Source organism: Sminthopsis crassicaudata, chromosome 2 (genome assembly GCF_048593235.1).
Source record: "Sminthopsis crassicaudata isolate SCR6 chromosome 2, ASM4859323v1, whole genome shotgun sequence".
NCBI lineage: Eukaryota > Metazoa > Chordata > Mammalia > Dasyuromorphia > Dasyuridae > Sminthopsis > Sminthopsis crassicaudata.
Window position 1 is genome coordinate 507,945,565 of NC_133618.1, and position 20,534 is coordinate 507,966,098.

The window sequence follows — 20,534 nt, forward strand, 5'->3', positions numbered from 1 at the left end:
AATTACATGTTAAAAACAATTTTAACTTTGGGTTTTTTTAAAAAATCATTTTTTAATTCCAAATTCCTTCCCTTTCCTTCTTGTCTCCTTTTTTGAGAAGAAAAGCACTTTAATATAGATTATATATGTGCAATCATATAAAATATATTTCCATATTGGCCATGTTGCAAAAGAAAACACAACTCCCCCCACCCCCCAAAAAAAAAACCAAGATGTGTATACATACAAAAAAATAAGGAAAGTAAAAATGTACTTCAATTTGCATTCAGATACCACCAATTTATTCACTGGAAATGGAGAGGATTTTTCATCATGAATCTTTCTGATTTATCTTATTTCATTGCTGTGAATAGCTAGGTCATTCACAGTCGATCATCATACAATATTGCTATTACTGTGCACAATATTCACTTGGTTTTGCTCACTTCAGTACATCAGTTCTTGTAAGGCTTTCCAAGTTTTTCTGAAAGCAGCCTACTCATCATTTCTTAGCATTTCATCACAATTATATGCCACAACTTGCTTAGCCAATCCCCAGTTGATGGAAATTCCATCAATTTTCAATTATTTTTCTTATTGCTACCACAAAAAGAGCTACTATAAATATTTGTCAACATGTAAATCTTTTGCCTTTTTATTTTTTAGATTTCTTTACAATATAAAATTAGTAGTATTACTGAGTCAAAATGAATAATGTTATAGTCCTTTGGACATAGTTCCAAATTGCTCTCTGAATGATTAGATTGGTTCACAGCTCCACCAACAGTACATCAATATCCCAGTTTTCCCATATCCCCTCCTACATTTAACCTTTTTCTTTTCTATCAAATTAGCCAATCTAATAATCTGAGTTGTTTTAATTTGCATTTTTCTAATCAATAATAACGCATTTTTTCAGATGATTATAGATAGTTTTGATTTCTTCATCTGAAAATTGCCTATCCATATTTTTTACTATTTATTAATTGTGAATACTACTCTTATGCATTTAACTCAGTTCTCAAAATATTTGAGAAGTAGGTCATTTCTTAGAGAAACTTGCCATTAAAAACTTCCCAGTTTTCTTCTTTCCTTCCAATCTTGATTGCATTAATTTTGATTGTGAAAAAAAAACTTTTTAATTTAATGTAATAAAATTATTCATTTTACATATTTCCTTACTGATAGATCTGACAGAAAATTATCATATGCTCCTCTAATTTGCTTATGATATCACTCTTTATATCAAAATAATGTACTCATTTTGACCTTATCTTGGTATAGAGTGTGAGATTAATCTACATATGGCTTCTGCCAAAGTGCTTTTCTGTTTTCCCAGCAGTTTTTCAATTAATAAATTCCTGTCCTAAAAGTTTGGATTTAGGGATTTGCCATATACCAAATTATTATAGTCATTTATTTCTGAGCATTGTGTACCTAATGTTTTCCACTGATACCTAGTATTAGATTATTATGATAATTACCACCATATAATATAGTTTGAGATTTGGTACTGCTAAACTACCTTCCTTTACATTTTTTCATTGATTCCCTTGATATTCTTGAACTTTGTTTTTCTGGATGAATTTTGTTATTTTTTATATGTCTATAAAATAATTTTTGGTAGTTTGATGGGTATAGCATTGAATAAGTATATTAATTTAGGTAGAATTGTCATTTTTATTATATTGCCTCAACCTGCCCATGAGCAACTAATATTTTTCAGTTGTTCAGATTTGTGAAAAGTATTTTGTAGTTGTGTTCATAAAGTTCCTGGGTTTATCTTGGCAAGTAAACTTCTAAGTATTTTATCTTGTCTGCCATTATTGAAAATAGAATTTCTCTTGTTATCTCTTGCTGCTGGACTTTGTTGGTAATACATACAAATGCTAATGAATCATGTGATTATATTTTATATCCTGCAAATTTACTAAAGTTATTTATTTCAACTAATTTTAAATGATTCTCTATGATTCTCCAAGTATATCATCATATCATCTGCAAAGAGTGATAGATTTGTTTTCTCACGGTTTATCTGAATTCCTCCAACTTCTTTTTCTTCTATTATTACTATAATTAACATTTTTAGTATAATATTGAAAAATAGTGGTGACAATGGACATCCTTATTTCATTCTGATCTTTTTGGGGAAAGCTTCTAGCTTATCCCCATTATAGATAAGGCTTGCTGGTAGTTTTAGACAAATTCTACTTATCATTTTAAGGAAACTTCATATGTTTCTGTAATTTCTAATGTTTTTAATAGGAATAAGTTTTGCATTTTGTCAAAAACTTTTTCTGCATCTATTGAGATAATCATATGATTTCTGGTGTTTTTGTTATTGCTTTGGTCAATTATACTGATAGTTTCCCTAATATTGAAACAACCCTGAATTTCTGGTATAAATCTTTTTGATATATTGCTGTAATTTCCTTGCTAGTATTTTATTTAGTTTTCAATTAATTCTCAGTCTATCTTTCTATGGACCTTTATTGAATGTAAATTTTATTGCATTATGATTTGAAAATGATACATTTAATATTTCCACTTTTCTGCATTATGAGGTTTTTAAGCCCTAATGCATGGTCAGTTTTTGTGGGTGCAATATACCACTGAGAAAAAGGTATACACCTTTCTATTACCATTCAATTTTTTCCATCCTAATGTATTCCACAAATACACTATTCTATTTTCTATTTGTTGAAAAGAATGCAACAATGATAAGATCACATTTACATTTGAGCGTTTTAGTATTTATATGTATTTTATAAAGAAAAAAAAGAAAAATAATGTCTCCCATATGCTTCCCAAACTAATGATAGTTTTTATCACTATGGAATTTAAGCATTTCTGAAAATAGATTTCCAGGTGTATTTGGGAAAATTAGCAGAGAAAAACAGATTATGTACCTGGATAAATATCACTCATATTCATCTGGAGTCTGTGGGTTTTTAAATAATTTCCTCTAAAGGAAAAATACAAGTTATGTCAAATTTCACAGAATTATAAATGTTCAGTGCTGGAAAGCATCTACCAGATCATCTAGTCCATCCCATTCCAGTTAAGTAATTCCTTTGACAAACTCCAACCAGCTTCCATTGATGGAAAGCCTACCAGCTCCCAGAGCAGTCCTTTCTGCTTTGAAACAACTCTATTGGTTAAAAAAATGTTTCCTTACAATAAACTGGATGGAGAACAGCTTGGAGTGAGGGCAGGCTTTAGGCAGGCAGACCAAAGCTATTGCAATAATCAAGAGCTTTGTCAATAGCTTGAATATGAGGAGTTAGAGACAGTAAGGATCCCAGAATGATTCTTAGGTTGTAAGCCTGAGAGCCTGGGAAGATAGTGTTAACCTCTATAGTAACAAGGAAAGTGAGAGGTGAGTTTAGGGATAAACATAATGAGTTCTATTTTGGACATCTTGACTTTAAAATATCTGCATACAGTATCACTGTAGGAATGAATAAATATATGAACTAGAGGAGTATTGTCCTAGTGGAGAAATGATGGTAACCATTCCTGATAGCTGAGAGAAAACATTAGAAAAAGTAACCATTTCATGAGGAAGACATCTGAAATATCTTATAGAGGCAGCAATATAACTAAGCCAGAAGCTAAGAATTCACTAAAGTAGAAGTTGAAAAAAATCTCAAAGTCATCTGGCTTCCATAGATTTGGATTCATAATAATGCCCTATATGAATATACAATATACATCACAAAGTGATATTGCAGAATAGATTCTTGGTCAGGTTCACATTGTACCAGATGGTCTCCAAGGTCTGTTCTCTGAGATTCTACAATTCTGAATCCACAGAGCAGGCTTTAGGAGAACCAAGATGATCTGGGCAAGAATCAATTTTTTCCTCATCTCTTTGGCTCATTTAACCTGACCACTTACCTCTTTGACACAATCCTCCATACCTTTATCCAGCATCCATACAGAAGAAATAAAGGGGAGGAAAGAGGTGAAAATAAAAAAGAAAGAAAGATTAAGGTTAAAAAAAAATCTTTCAACATGTATATAAAATTTGTATAATGACATAGTGATATAGTGACCACATACTTGTAGTTTTGAATTTTTTCCTTCTTAGTAAATATTTTATTCTCTAACTAGATTGCAATTCCCAAAAGAACATTGTCTTCTAATTAGTTCATATGTTACACTTGTGTTTCTTGAGCTAATTTTGAATCTCAAAGAAAATGAAAGGATCATATTAAACTATAGATCTTGATTAGAGGTATAAATTTAGCTCTTTGCCTCTTTACCAAAGCAAGTGATTAAACACTTTATTGAATTATAGCACAGACACCAACAAGAAATTGGAGTTGTTTTAAATACCCTTGATGTTAATTCTGATCTGTGCTACCCAATCCTTGTGAGACTTCCCTGTTTCTCCTTTGCTGGGGTTGAGCTGTCTTTTTTACCTGGTATGAGCTGATTCTCCTTTTTTTTCCTAAGTTAGGCAGAAGGCAGTTGATACTCCTATTATGGTCAGAAAAACACACTCAAAAATGCTCCCATCAAATTGTCTTGAAGTGGAAAAGTTAAATGTGCAATTGTTCTCCCAACCAATCCAGCACCCCTGGAGATCTTGTCTTTTTCATTCTATTCTCCACTAAATGCTTCCCTCATTATCCATTCCCCCCCAACACACACACACACACACACACACACACACACACACACACACACACACACACACACACACACCATCCTCTCCTGTATTCCCATTCAGCTTCCCAGCTGCTAGCTCTCCAATGATCAGAAATAAATGGTCTAAAGTTTCCTTTGGTGCCTTTCTTTGTCAGTTCTGCTGCTGCTACACTCCATCACAATCATGATAAAATTCTCCTACACCACAGGTCAAGTGGGAAAAAGGTGTTCTGTTACCTATGCAGGCCAGCCCATTCCCAGGAGATTTTTAGAGACTTTGTTTCTGCTGTTTGGCCATTGCTTTCTGACCCACCCAACTCCCCCTTCTCTCACTTCTGCCTTCAATCCCACTGCTCCTGAAATTTCTGAACTGCTAGTGAAAATAGACCTACTATGTTTGCTCCTTTCCTCACCCAGGAAAGTCCAATCAAATGCAGAAGGGTTCATTTTAAAATTCCTACAAAATGTGCCAACTCTAAAAGGAAAGATTTCATAGACAAAATCCAAAATAAAAAAGGGGATGGAAGAACATAAATATCCCCTTTTGTTCTTTTAGCAAAGAGGATTGGATCTATAATTTTTTTGGTGAAGAGAACTGGATCAGGATGTTTACTCTTTTCTTCACCGAAAAAACATAGCAAGATCAGACGGACACCTTCTCTTTGAATTCCAAACTTAGAGAGCTGTCTCTCTAGACACTGAGAAGTGACTTGCCTAGGGTCACATAGTGTATATATATATATCTGAGCCAGTACTTGGTTAGCAAACTTTCTATCTACTATTCCATATTGTCTTCATAATCTATTTTTTTAAATAAATTTAATCTAACTCATTATTTCCTTTTAAAAAACACATTTGAACAACAGCAATGAATTTATATGCTTCTATTAGGCAAAGATAATTTTATTTATTGAAGTTGTGAGAAATACTGAAAAGCTGCGTTTCCTCAGAGTATTTGCAAGCTTTGAGATAATGTAGGTTAATGGATACCACTGACCAAGAGGCTTTCAGAATGTGAGAGGTTAAGGAAGGTTAAGATTCCACAGAATAATTAAGTGATCAATAGAAGCCTTGAGCAAAAGTGAAATTGGGGAGTTAGGAAGGCACAGGTGGATTCAGCTCATCAAAAAGAGCATTGTGGTTTTGAGAAAAACCACAAACTTAAAATATTAGCCCCCATCCAACCCAAACTAGTTGGGGTCAATGACATAACTTGACCAAATCACTCTTGTGCCTGCATAATAGGCTAATTGAATATTAAACAATTAAATAAACACCTTGCAAGAGGAGTTTTCCACCATTTATGATGAGGGAGGGATTTTATATATATATATATATATATATGTTTATATATAAAGTGGGTGTATCAGAAAGATCGTAACCAGGAAGTCTCTGAAGGGAGGGATTGTGCCAAACTAGCAAATTTAAAACTTCTCCCACTTCCGGGCTCAGAGCCCCCTCTTCCTGAAAAGGAGCAGAGTCCACTCTGGCCAGAAACATAAAGTGATTCCTTAAGATTCTTCTCTAATAAATTTTTCTCAATATCCAATTTTCAGTGTCAAGACTGTATTTCTAACTGGAAACTGGAGTTTGGAAAATAAGTTGTGGTATATAAATGTTATGGAATATTATTGCTCTGTAAGAAATGACCAACAGGAGGAATACAGAGAGGCCTGGAGAGACTTAAATCAACTAATGCTGAGTGAAACGAGCAGAACTAGGAGATCATTATACACAGCAACAACAAGACTATATGATGATCATTTCTGATGGACATGGCTCTCTCTTCAACAATGAGATGATCCAAACCAGTTCCAATTGTTTGGTAATGAAGAGAACCATCTACACCCAGGGAGAGAACCATGGGAACAGAGTGTGGTTTACAACATAGCATTTTCACTCTTTTTGTTGTTTGCTTGCATTTTATTTTGCTTTTCTTTTTTTCTTGTGTGGCACGATATTTGTATAAATATGTACGCATAAATTGGATTTAATACATATTTCTACTATGTTTAACATATATGGAACTACTTGCTATCTAGGGGAGGGTGTGAGGGAAGTGGGGGGATAATTGGAACACAAGGTTTTGCAGGAGATAATGTTGAAAAATTGTCCACTCATATATTTTGAAAAATAAAAAGCTTTAATTTTTTTTTAAAAAGGAGTGTATTTCTAACAAAGGAGTTTCTCTTTTTGAATCTAAAAGATAGATAAAAGCTAGAAGGTGCAAACTGGATTGTTTATCTTTTAATTACTAACCTTTGCAGCCTTTACTAGCTTGCACGTAAAATTTTATAATTTGGAATAATTGCTACCAAAAAAATTACAGTATGTTTAATTTTCTGTCAGATATTCCACAGAGTATTAATTATGCACATAAATGCAATTTTTACTAAAACAGGAAACAACTCTTCAGGCTGTTTTCAAGTTGAAGGTAGCTCCTCTTTATTCCCTCAGAAGCAGTCCTCATCCAAAGAGATTCTTTTTTCTAATTCCCCTTGGACATTCTCCAGAAGAACTGGTTCAGTATCTCACGTTGTTTTAAAACAAAGAACAAATTTTTCTGCATTTTTATATTTTCTTGATCTATTCATCTGAGGAGTTACCAGGAATGCCAGAGCATTAGTTTTTGCTGAAAAATTTGGAGGGCTAGCATCACTTAACAATATCCAAAATAAAAGTTGACCCTCTTTCTTTGTCTTTCAGAAATTATAGGAAAAATAAATGGGACAATTAACCTGCCCTCTCACTGAGAGGAATGACAATCCGTATGACACATTTTCCAATTTAGCTTGTATTTACTGAGCACACAACTATATATTGACAGTAGGCTAGGCAAGATGGTATATAAGAGAAACTGAAGGTATAATCTCTACTCTAAAGAGAATGGTAATTTCTTTTTAAAATTTTTTTATTAAAGCTTTTATTTTTCAAAACATATGCATGGACAATTCTTCAACATTAACTCTTGCAAAACCTTGTGTTCCAATTTTCCCTCCCTTTCCCCAAGCCCTCCCCTAGATGGTAATTTTTCCAATATATGTTAAACATGGTAAAAAAAATATTAAATCTAATGTATGCATACATATTTATATAATTATTATATAATTGAATCAAATCAAACTAGAGAAGAAGAAGAAGAAAAAGAAGAAGAAGAAGAAGAAGAAGAAGAAGAAGAAGAAGAAGAAGAAGAAGAAGAAGAAGAAGAAGAAGAAGAAGAAGAAGAAGAAGAGAGGAGGAGGAGGAGGAGGAGGAGGAGGAGGAGGAGGAGGAGGAGGAGGAGGAGGAGGAGGAGGAGGAGGAGGAGGAGAGGGGAAGGGGGAGGGGAAGGAGAGGGGAAGGGGGAGGGGGAGGAGCAGAGGGAGGAGAAGGAGAAAGAAGGAGCAGGAGAAGGAGGAGAAGGAGAAGGAGGAGAAAATTCAAGTAAACAACAATGAAAAGAGTGAAAATGCTATGTTGTGAACTACATTCAGTTCCCACAGTCTGGGTGTATATGTCTTTCTTCATCACAAGATCATTGGAACTGGTTTGAATCATCTCATTGTTGAAGAGGGCCATGTCCATCAGAATTGATCATCATGTGGTATTTTTGTTGAAGTATATAATGACCTCCTGTCCTGCTCTTTTCATTCAGCACCAGTCATCCTGCTGGTCGTTTCTTACAGAACAATAATATTCCATAACATTCATATACCATAACTTATTCTGCCATTCTCCAATTGATGGGCATCCATTCATTTTCCAGTTTCTAGCCACTACAAAAAATGCTGCTGCAAACACTTTTGCACATATGGATCCTTTGCCTCCTTTAATATTTCTTTGGGATACAAACCTAGTAGCAGCACTGCTGGGTCAAAGGGTATGCACAGTTTGATAACTTTTTGAGCATAGTTCCAAATTACTCTCCAGAATGGTTGGATTCTTTCACAACTCCATCAACAATGCATCAGTGTCCCAGTTTTCCCACATCCCCTCCAACATTCATCATTATTTGTTCCTGTTATCTTAGCCAATCTGACAGGTGTGTAGTGGTATCTCAGAGTTGTCTTAATTTGCATTTCTCTGATCAATAGTGATTTAGAACACTCTTTCATATGATTAGAAATAATTTTAATTTCTTCATCTGAGAATTGTCTGTTCATATCCTTTGACCATTTATCAATTGGAGAATGGAGTGAATTCTTATAAATGAGTCAAGAGAATTGTAATTTCAATGAAGATGTAAGGTGGACATAAAAAGCTAGATGATATTGACGAGTGGAGCCCTGAAACGCTAAAACTCCTTGAAGGACAGATTCTCCTTGAATCCAGCCTCTGTAGGAGACCCTGCCTGAGAGAAACATCCTAACAGCTTCATTCTATTTTCCCGAGAGGATAACAGTCTCTACTTGATAACACTCACTACTGATTAAGCTTCCCATTGAATTGAAAGATCAAGCCTAGAAATTCTGTTTAATTCTATTCAAATTCCAGCTCAAACTGACCAGCCCCTATTAGGAGCAGGCCTTGCCTTGTAGCTAAGGCTTCTATTATAAAAAGAGCCAATTTTAAATTCATTCTTTGCAGCGGACCTAACATACCAAAACATGCCATGCCATGCTATGCCAAGGAAACCTCTGCCCACTGAAATAATATTTTCTTTCAGCATTACCCTCTTTTTATCTCCCTCACCTATTTCCCTAACAAGACTTTATATCTCTCTGTCGGGACCTTGCCACTAAGGTATCCAGAGGGCAGAGTCTAGGAGTAAGGGGAAGAATGTAAGAGAAGCTTGGGAGAAGCCAAGGAGTCTACCAGACTAACCAGACCTCTGACTTGTCTAAAGATATGCTAATCAAGACAATCTCAGAGATTGGGACAGGATGATTGCGTTACTAACTATGGAGGCTGAGGAGCTAATTAAGAGTTCTAGTTTCACATCATTATTTGCCAATAAGACATTCTGGAAAAACTGAACTTTAGCATTTCCTGACAAGGGAGCAGAATGAGCTGGTTTAGAATTCACATCAATGCTACTTCTTATTCTAATTCCTACTAAAAACCTCTCCTCTATGCCTCTGACACTGTTTTCTTATTATTTTCTGTCTTCCTGTTAAGTGTCTTTCCCTAATACTTTCTCCATTTCTGTGCTAAACTCTATCCCTTTGTTTCTCATACCATATCAAGGTTTCTCTCTCTCTCTCTCTCTCTCTCTCTCTCTCTTTCTCTTCTCTCTCCTCTCTCTCTCTTTCTCTCTCTCTCTCTCTCTCTCTCTCTCTCTCTCTCTCTCTCTCTCTCTCTCTCTCTCTCTCTCTCTCTCTCTCTCTCTCTCTCTCTCTCTCTGTCTCTCTCCCCTACCTCCATCACTTAAAAAGGCAAAGAACCAATTGTGCCAAATCATGCTTCCCAAATGACTAATTTTTAATCCTTACTAGACACATATATATTGTGCTTGAGAACCTGAGAAGATTTATATAAACTGATTCAGAGTCTAGTTAATAGAACCAGAATAATTTATACAATGACTGAAATAATATCATGAAATCAATTTTTAAATTTTTAAATAGCAGTTTTTAAAAGCTTATAAATTCTGTTCGATTAAATTGCTAATCATAACTTCAGAAGATCAACTATGAAACATGATCATCATCTCTTAACAACAACAAAAAAATCAAAATCAAAATGTTCTGGACTAGAATTGCAGAATAAGACATACATTTTCAGACTCAATAAAAATGTTGCTTTACTTTTCTTCACTATATTCTTTTTTGACAGACAGCATGGCATTGTGGATAGAGAAGGCCTTGTAGCCAAGAAGACCCAAACTCAAATCCTGTTCTAATAGCTTGGTAGAGGAAGTTCTCCTCTTGGAGTTCCCTAACATTGACATCACAGATTCAGTCCCTACCCCTTATACCTTCTTGTTATAAGCAAGTACTCCTGTTTGGGAAGAAAGGACTGGTGGGTAGTGATAGAGATGGAAAGAAGGAAAAGTATTAAACATTTTTAAGAAAGCACATGTAAGAAGACAGAGGTTTAAAAGGGAACACATACACAAGGCAATTTTGTCACTGTTGTTTAACATACAATTTTTTAAATAGTTTTTATTTACCAGATATATGCATAGGTAATTTTACAACATTGACAATTGCCAAACCTTTTGTTCTAATTTTTCCCCTCCTTCCCCTCCCCTCCAGATGGCAGGTTGACCAATACATGTAAAATATAACATACAATTTTTTAAATTAATTTTAAAATATTTCTTAAGCTTAAAACATTTCTTAAGTTTTTTTAAGTCTATGCTAGGCATTGGGCTAAAAAAGAGCTACAGGCACAATAATCCAGACAATCTATGAGGTTATATTCTCATAAGTGAAAGCAAAATATAAGGAAGTGATAGCCAGGAAAGGTGTTTTGCATTGGAAGTTACAGAAATGTTTGTAGAGTCTCCGAACAATTGATATGTACTTTCTATGAATGGTAGTGTTAATTTGATTATTGTCCCTTTTTTTAAGCTAAAGGTAGAAATGGGGAGGCAAATATAGAATTTCATGATGAGTCTGGATGGGTTGAACTTTCATAAATCAAGAACATAAAGTTTCATGTTGGAAGCTGGAGTACCTGATAGAAAAAAAAGTGGCTAATATACACAATAGTATAGTGGATGATTTCTGAACTGTATGTAATAAAAATTCACAATTTAATATACCATATTTTTTTATTTTGAATGTCAAAATATTCATGCTTGCTAAATTTATAGTAGCAAAGAATTTTTTTAAAAAGCCCACTATGAATGTTTTTGATAAAGGTCTCATTTCTAAAATATAGAGAATGGAGTCAACTTCATAAGAATAAAATCATTCCTCAACTGACAAATGGGCAAAGGATATCAATAGACAATTTTCAGATGAAGAAATTAAAGTCATTTATAATCACATGGAAAAATGTTCTAAATCTCTATCTATTAGAGAAATACAAATTAAGATTCTCTGAAGTACTACTTCACACCTATCAGATTGATTAAGATGACAGAAAAAAATAATGATGAATGTTAGAGGAGATATGGAAAAACTGATACACTAATTCATTGGTGGCGGAGTTGTGAAATGATCCAGTCATTCTGGAGAGTAGTTTGGAACTATACCCAAAGGCTATAAAACTGTTCATAGGCTTTGATCCAAATTCTCGCTACTGGACTCTGTATCCTAAAGAGATCATAAAAGAGGGGAAAGGACCCACACATGCAAAAATGTTTGTATCAGATCTTTTTCTAGTGGCAAGAAATTAGAAACTGAGTGAATGTTCACCAATTAGGGAATGGCTGAATAAGTTATGGTGTGTGAATGTAATAGAACATTATTTTTTCTATACAAAATAATGAACAGACTGATTTCAGAAAAGTCTGGAAAGACTCACATGAGGGGCAGCTAGGTGGCGCAGTGGACAGAGCACCAGCCTTGAATTCAGGAGGACCTGAGTTCAAATTTGACCCTAGACACTTAACACTTCCTAGCTGTGTGACCCTGGGCAAGTCACTTAACCCCAGCCCGAGGGGGGTGGGGGAAGACTTACATGAACAGATACTAAATGAAGTAAACAGAACCAGGATAATATTGCATTAAATAACAGAAAATTGTGTGACGATCAACTATGATAGACTTAGTTCTGCTCAGCAATGTGATGATCCAAAATAATTCCAATAAATGTAGAATGGAAAGTATCATTGGCATCTAGAGAGAGAACAATGGAGATTGAATGTGGATGGCAGAATAGTGTTTTCACCCTTTTTTGTTGTTGGCTTTTTCTTTCTCATGGTTTTTACCCTTTTGTTCTGATTTTTCTTGCACAACATAACAAATAAGGAAACATGTTTTAAAAGATTGTACATGTATAACCAGCATCAGAAGGGGAAGATAAGAAATGCAGGGAGAAAAAATTCAGAACCCAAAATCTTATAAAAATGAATACTGAAAATTAACTTTACATATATTGGGGAAAATAAAGTACTATTAAGACCGAAATAAATAAAGAGGCACTGTGAGCTAACAATAAGATTATCTGCTCAGGCTCTGTTTGCTGTGTACATAGCCAGAGAAATATTGTGGTATTTCATGCGAGCTACAATACAAAAGATATGGTAGGAGTCTCCAAAGGAACAATTTCTCCCTATGTCTGAGCATATAATGAAAGGGAAAAGGTAGCAAATTCCCAAACATCAACTGAAGTATGGTACATTGTTCAAAATCAATTTCCCTACAACAAAATTGTATTAAGCAGCCACTTACTTTTATATTCTTCATAGTGTAAGTTACAGGACTACAGGATTTTCTCTACACAGGAGCCCTTTCTTTAATTTGGTAAGAGATAAATAGGCAGGTGATACGAGATAGAATGGTTACTCAGGATACAATCTTTGTAGAAGGTAGGGTATATTTACTAAATGAAATATTAAATTACATTAAAATTATAAAGCTGGTCCTAGAAATATCTGAAATATAAAGTCAACCGGCACTTAATTGAGGGCACACTGTGTGCCAAGCACTATGCTAAATAGAGAAATAAAGAAAGACAAAAGAGAGTTCCTATCCTCAAAGAAATCACCTTCTAAAGGGGGAAGCAACATGTAAATACCAAGGTACACACAAGATATAGACAGAATAGATGGAAGGTAATCTCCGAAGAAAAGCATTTCTCAGTCATGCTTATTATCCTTGTTCTCAGTTTAACTCACTACCTTTGCACCAGTTTTTAGCACCTACAGATTCACTTTTGTTAAATGCTTTTGCTAGAAGAGAGCCCTGTTCCCCCACATTTTAATTATCCAACATATACATTCTACTGGACAACATATTTCATGAACCCAGAAGTCCAGTCAGACATAAGTTCTCTGTTCCCAGGACTTTAGCAGATAGTGTCAAGTGAACAAATATTTATTTAGTGACTATTATGTTGTTGAGAGTGAAAGACACTCCAACAAAGTTAGTGTTCCCAGGCTAGTGTCCCAGGTATGGTGAAAGATTTTGTAAACTCAGTTTGTCTCCAACTTAGGGACAAAGATTTATTACACTGGCCACAGCAGGCTAAATTCCAAAATGGACCAGGAGAAAGAAGAAAATTTACAGGAAAAGGACCGAGAGATCTGGTGCTTCATGTCACTGATATGCTAATTTTATTATGTCCCTCAATATTGAATTTTATGGTCTAGAGGTGGAAAACAGAAGAGATCTCACCATTTGTCTCATAAACCCTATTATCACAGAGCAGCAGATAACAGCATTATCTGTGGAACTACAGCACTGTCCGGGCCCCATGGCTTCAGGGGTACTGCCACATTTCCCCTAGAAGCTGTATCCAATCAATGTGACCAACACTGTTTTGTACTGGAGACATAAAGAAAAGTGAAATACAGTCCTTGCTCTCAAGGAGCTCACAATTTAAATAGGGAGAATAAATGCAAACAACTATGTGTAAATGAAATTTATAAATGATAAATTAGATATAACCAACAGAATGATGCCATTAGTATTAAAGAGAATTCAAAATGGCTTTCTTGAAGAAAGACAGGTAAGTCAAGAGACAGAGATGAAAGAGAAAATTCTAGGCATTTATGGAAAATGTTTTATTATATTGTTCAGAAATTTTATAAATTATTATAGTTTTAATCTAACTTTAAGTAACTAGAGTATTTGAATCCAGAATGTCATTCTAAACTTACTAACTCTATTAGAATCCTATTAGAATATATAAAGAGAATTTGGGGTTCCCTCAGGTTTGGGATCCATTCAAAATATGTAGGTTATTATATACTCAGGTCTTCTTTTACATCTTTGTTTTGGGTTTACTTGTTTTGAATTGATCCATCCAAATTTGTGTTTTGGATTATCTTTGTGTTTTGAGTTTTATTCAAATTTTATTGAATGTTTACATTTGCTGATATCCATATCAATTTAATTTACTTTCAAAGTGCTCTCTTAGCTAAATTGCTTAAATGCATGATGTGTGGTTCATGTATTATTAATTCATTGTCACATAGTAAGTCTCTAGTGAAGGGTAAACATTGTATAATTTCTCAAAGTACGTTTTAATAAGATGATTTGGACTATTAAGCTAAAAATTACCAATGAAAATCCCAGTACACAAACTAGTCAAAGATGGCAGAACTACAGGGTTAAAGAGAAATCAGATTTTTCACATACTCGTCCAAAAGAGAAAGTAAAGACAGTTTTTGAAAAGCACAAAAAAAAAAAAAAAAAAAAAAGAATCAACAAAAATTTTAAATGAGCAAATCAGAGTGCTGACACATGTTTTTAAATTTACAGAACAACTGAATCAGCTAAAGCACCAGAAGCAATCCAGATGGGGGGAAAAAAAGCCATGTATGATATCCTGATATCTGTCTTCAAATGGATAAAAGATACATTCAAGGAAGTAAGATAAGAATCGATACCGGAAAGAAAACCATAAGACCAAATAAAAGAAAAAATTGAAGAACGTTTAAAATCATAAGAATAACAATAAAATGGGGAGGGGGGAGCTAAGAACAATGAAAAGGAAATAATAAAGAAAATGGCCAACATATAAATTATTTTTTTAAAAATCTCAAAAAAAAACCCAGAGTAATTTAATACCAGCTTGAATCAGCTCTACTACAAAGACTAGATACTACTGCTGTATTTCAAAAGATTTCAAAATGCTGAGGGTTTGACAATTCTCACTGTCATTTGTGAAGAGACCATTTTCTTGTAATGGTTGGTGAGAGACTAAGTGAAGTACAGAAAAAGAGAATAAAAAGAATTATTTAACCATTATCTCATGAAGAAGGTGAAAAAGAACTCTTAAAAGAAGATTTTTGCTGGGTATCTTGAGATAATTGAATGGTGAAACTGTGATAGATTCGTGAAAAGAAATTTTGTTATAGTGATAGTAAAATTTTGTTCAAGATCTTTCTTATGACAAACATAGCAGCTAATAATTAATTTAATATTATTGTAAATATCTTGATAATAAATTGTATAGCTAGTTACTTTAATATTCATTTAAGCCCAAAAGATTAGGGGGTTGATATATAAATATGAATCATATAAAGAAATATGGGCAACTGTGTATAAATATCTAATAAACTAGAGCATGGATTACAATCTAATTATTAGAATAATTAATAAGAGAGATGTTCAATTTTAGTAATTAATTAAGAAATATCCAAACATATGATGAAAAATGAGTACCATAGTAAATCAAGTAATAGGCTAAGGAATTGCCAACAAATATAGATGAACCTGGATAATAATGTTACATATGAGCATCAGCCCCTCCATTACACTTTTATATCTCACAATCATTATTTGCATAATGATTTTCTCCAGGAAAGAGATACAAAACAGAAGAGATAGCCACAAATTCACCTAGACCAGTACATGTGCTCAAATCTCCATAGGTAAATAGTCCCTATGTGTACTAGCATGGGAGAAGGCTTCTGAGGCCCTCATTATAGCCCATTCCCAGATCCTCAAATATTCTTTTTTTTTTTAATTTAGTATTTCATTTCCCCCCAGTTCCATGTAAAAACAATTTTTAGCATTTGTTTTTAAAACTTTGCATTCCAGATTCTCTCTCTCTTCATCCCTTTCCATCCCATCTCCATTGAGAAGGCAAGCAATTCAATATAGTAGTTATACATATTATAGTCATGTAAAACATTTCCATAAAAGCCACGTTGTATGGGATGGAAAAGGGAGGAAGAGAAATTTGGAACACAGGGTTTTGCTGGGATGAATGTTGAAAACTATCTTTGCATATATTTTGAAAATAAAAATCTATTATTTAAAAATTAAACAATTAGAAAAAAGAAAAAAGATATTGATAAAAACAAGAAAAAAGCCACATTGTAAAAGACAGCATAGATCTCTCCCATTCCACCAAAAAAACTCAAGAAAAATAAAAAAAAAATTTTTTAATTATGTTTTTCATCAGAAGTCCTACAGAATCTTCTAAGATCATTGTACTGCTGAGAATAGCTAAGTCATGCACACATAATACGTTTTGCTTTGCATCAGTTCACGGAAGTCTTTCCAGGTTTTTCTACCTGCTCATCATTTCTTATAGCACAATAGTATTCCATTCACAAACCTTAATTTGTTTCCCATTTTCTTTGCCCCCAGAAAAGAGATGGTGTAACATGCCCTCCTGGCAGTTACAATTACTAGTCTGTCCGAGGCCCAACAGAGTACCTTTGACCACTGACCTTTGCAGTGTCAACTCTACCCGGCTCGCCTCCTCTGAGGCCTTCAAAAGTCTCTGGCCACAATTTCTTGAATCTATAATTTAATAACCAGTAGCACGCTCAAGGGCAGCCACATGTAATCTTAAAAGCCTTCATTATACCTACTCACATAATGCCCTGACTTGATGCCTTGACTTATTGGTTCTCTAGTGAACACCTGGTCAGAAGACCCACATGTTCACTACCAAACTTCTTACCTCTCTGGGCTATCTATCCACTTGGCTTGGCTAGGCTACCCCAGGTTAGGGAGCCAGGTTAGAGAGAGCAACTGTTGTCTGCAGTGAGCTTATAAAGGGCCTGTGAGGTCACACACACAGCCAATCAGCAAGAGAGCTGTCACCCATTACAAAGCTATCTCAGTATGGCCAAGATCCCACCCACAGGGCAGTCCTAATATCCACAGAGATTACTTCAGGGCCACTCAATCTCCTATTGCACTGTGGCGCCACCCATTTAAAGGGCCCTTACAAGATGGCATAAATATTTTTGTCCATATAGATGCTTTTCCTTTTTTTCATCTCTTTTGGGACACACACCTAATAGCATTATTGCTAGGTCAAAGAGCTTGTGTGGTTTTATAGTCCTTTGTGCATAATTCTCCAAATTGTTCTACAGAATGGTTGAATCAATTAACAATTCCACCTACAATACATTAATGTTTTATTTTTCTTACATTCCCTCCAACATTTGTCATTTTCCTTTTCTGGCCCATTAGCCAATCTAATAGGTATGAGGGAGTACCTCAGAATTATTTTAATTTTCATTTCTCCAATCAATAGTGAGTTATAGCATTTTTATATGGTTATATATAGCTTTGATTATTTCATCTGAAAAATGTTCATATATTTCAATATTTATCAGTTGGGGAATGGCTCTTATTTTCATAATTTTGACTTAGTTCCCTATACGTTTGAGAAATGAGGCCTTTATCAGAGAAATTATCCTGAAAATTGTTTTCATAATTACTATTGCTAACTGTATTCCCCCATTTATTTTATTCTGTCCCTATTTTTCCACCGTCCTTTCCCTTTTGCTTCTGACTTCTCCTTCCTCTAATCTGCCCTCCTTATTACCATCACCCCCTATCCCTTTCTTGTAGGGTAAGATAGAATTCTATACCGAATTGAATGTGCTTGTTATTCCCTCTTTGAACCAATTCTAATAAGAGTAAGCTTTACTCATTTCCTACTCTCCTCCCCCTCTTCCCTTTCATTGTAAAAGCTTTTTCTTACTTCTTTTATGTGAGATAATTTATTCTATTCTACCTCTCCCCTTCCCTTTCTCCCAGCACATTAGTCTCTCATCAGTCAATTTTAATTTTTTAGCTATCATCCCTTCACATTCAAATCACAACTATGTCCCATCTACATATATTCCTAACTAGTAATTAGAAAGTTCTGGTGAGTTTTAATTATCATCTTCCCATGTAAGAATGGAAACAATTATGATTTCCCTTTTCTGTTTACCTTTTTATGCTTCTCTTGAATTTTATATTTGAGAATGTTATGGAATATTATTGTTTTATAAGAAATGATCAACAAGATGATTTCAGAGAGGCCTGGAGAGACTTACATGAACTGATGCTCAGTGAAATGAGCAGTACCAGGAGATTATTATACACAATAAGATTATACAATGATCAATTATGATGGATTCAACTCTCTTCAACAATGAGATGATTCAGACCAGTTCCAATAGTCTTGTGATGAAGAAAGCTATGAAGAAAGCTATCTGCACCCAAAAAGAACAGTAGGAACTGAATGTGGACCACAACATAGTATTTTAACTCTTTTTGTTGTTATTTGCTTGCATTTGATTTTCTTTCTCATTTTTTTTCTTTTGGATCTGATTTTTCTTGTGCAGCATATTTCTGGAAACATATATAGAGGAAGTGCCCATGTTGAACACATATTGGATCACTTGCTAACTGGGGGAGGGAAAAGGGAAGGAAAAAGACAAAAAAACAGGGTTTTGTGGGAGTGAATGTAAAAAATTATCCATGCATATATTTTGAAAATAAGAATCTATATTTTTTTTAAATTTGCATTTTAAAGTCAAATTTCCTATTCATCTCTGTTCTTTTTAGGAAGAATATTTGAAAATCCATTATTTTGTTGAATATCTATTTTTCCCCTAAAGGATTACACTCAGTTTTATGGTTAGATGATTCTTAGTTATGCCTACAGGAATATCAGTTCCAAGCTCTCTGGTTCTTTAATGTGCAAGCTACTAAGACTTGTATTATCTTGATCCCAGATTCTGTCTGCTTCCAATATTTTCTCCTTGACCTACGAGTTCTGGAATTTGGCTATAATTTTCCTGACTGATCAGTAGTTCTTTCAATTTCTATTTTACCCTGTGGTTATAGAATATCAAAGAAACTCCTTGATAATTTATTTAAAGATGATGTTTAAGTTCATTTTTTTTATAATGGCTTTCAGGCAATCCAATAATTTTTAAATTATCCCTACTAAATCTATTTTCCAACTCAGTTATGTTTCCAATAAAATATTTCACATTGTCTTCTATTTTTCTTTTTTTTAGTTTTGTTTTATTACTTCTTGATTTCTTATGAAATTAGCTTTCATTTCTATTTTTGAAAGAATTTTTTTCTTTAGTAAACTTTTGTATCCTTTTCCATTTAGCCAGTTTTGCTTTTTTTAAGGCATTCTTTGCATTGGCTTTTTGTATTTCCTTTACTATTTGACTTAAGTCTGTTTTTAAAGTAGGTTTTGTTTTATTTGGGGGTTTTTAAGTATTTTTGGTGTCTTATTTGCCAAGGTATTGACTCATTTTTCATGGTTTTCTTACATCACTCTCATTTTTCTTCCCAATTTTTTCTCTACTTCTCTTACTTGATTTTCAAAATCCATTTTGAGCTCTTCCATGGCCTAAGACAAACTGATATTTTTCTGAGAGGCTTTGGATGTAGGAGCTTTGACTTTATCATCTTGTCACCATAATAACTTTCTGTGGTTAGAAATTTTTTCTGATCAGTGGCATAGGTTAGGTTCACAGGACAAGATAGTGAATAAAAATAGCAATCTAATCTTTGACAAACCCAAAGATCCCAAATTTTGGGATAAGAATTCATTATTTAACAAAAACTGCTGGGAAAACTGGAAATTAGTATGGCAGAAACTAGGCATGGACCCACATTTAACACCACATACTAAGATTAGATCAAAATGGGTCCAAGATTTAGGCATAAAGAACGAAATCATAAATAAATTGGAGGAACATGGGATGGTTTACCTCTCAGACTTGTGGAGGAGGAAGGAGTTTGTGTCCAAGGGAGAACTAGAGACCATTATTGATCACAAAATAGAACATTTCGATTACACCAAATTAAAAAGTTTCTGCACAAACAAAACTAATGCAAACAAGATTAGAAGGGAAGTAACAAATTGGGAAAAAATTTTTACAGTTAAAGGTTCTGATAAAGGCCTCATCTCCAAAATATACAGAGAATTGACTTTAATTTATAAGAAATCAAGCCATTCTCCAATTGATAAATGGTCAAAGGATATGAACAGACAATTTTCAGATGATGAAATTAAAACTATTTCCACTCATATGAAAGAGTGTTCCAAATCACTATTGATCAGAGAAATGCAAATTAAGACAACTCTGAGGTATC

The 20,534-nt window shown here is 34.0% G+C and overlaps 1 long non-coding RNA gene across 1 annotated transcript in view; it reads right to left on the reverse strand.

Moving 5' to 3' along the window:
• The window catches only part of LOC141553649 (uncharacterized), a 60,194-nt gene extending 43,048 nt beyond the window's left edge, over positions 1–17,146 (reverse strand). Inside the window, exon 1 of the long non-coding RNA XR_012485573.1 lies at positions 17,092–17,146. This is a non-coding gene — a long non-coding RNA (uncharacterized LOC141553649). The remainder of the gene's footprint in view (positions 1–17,091) is intronic.
• Between the last annotated feature and the right edge of the window lie 3,388 nt (positions 17,147–20,534).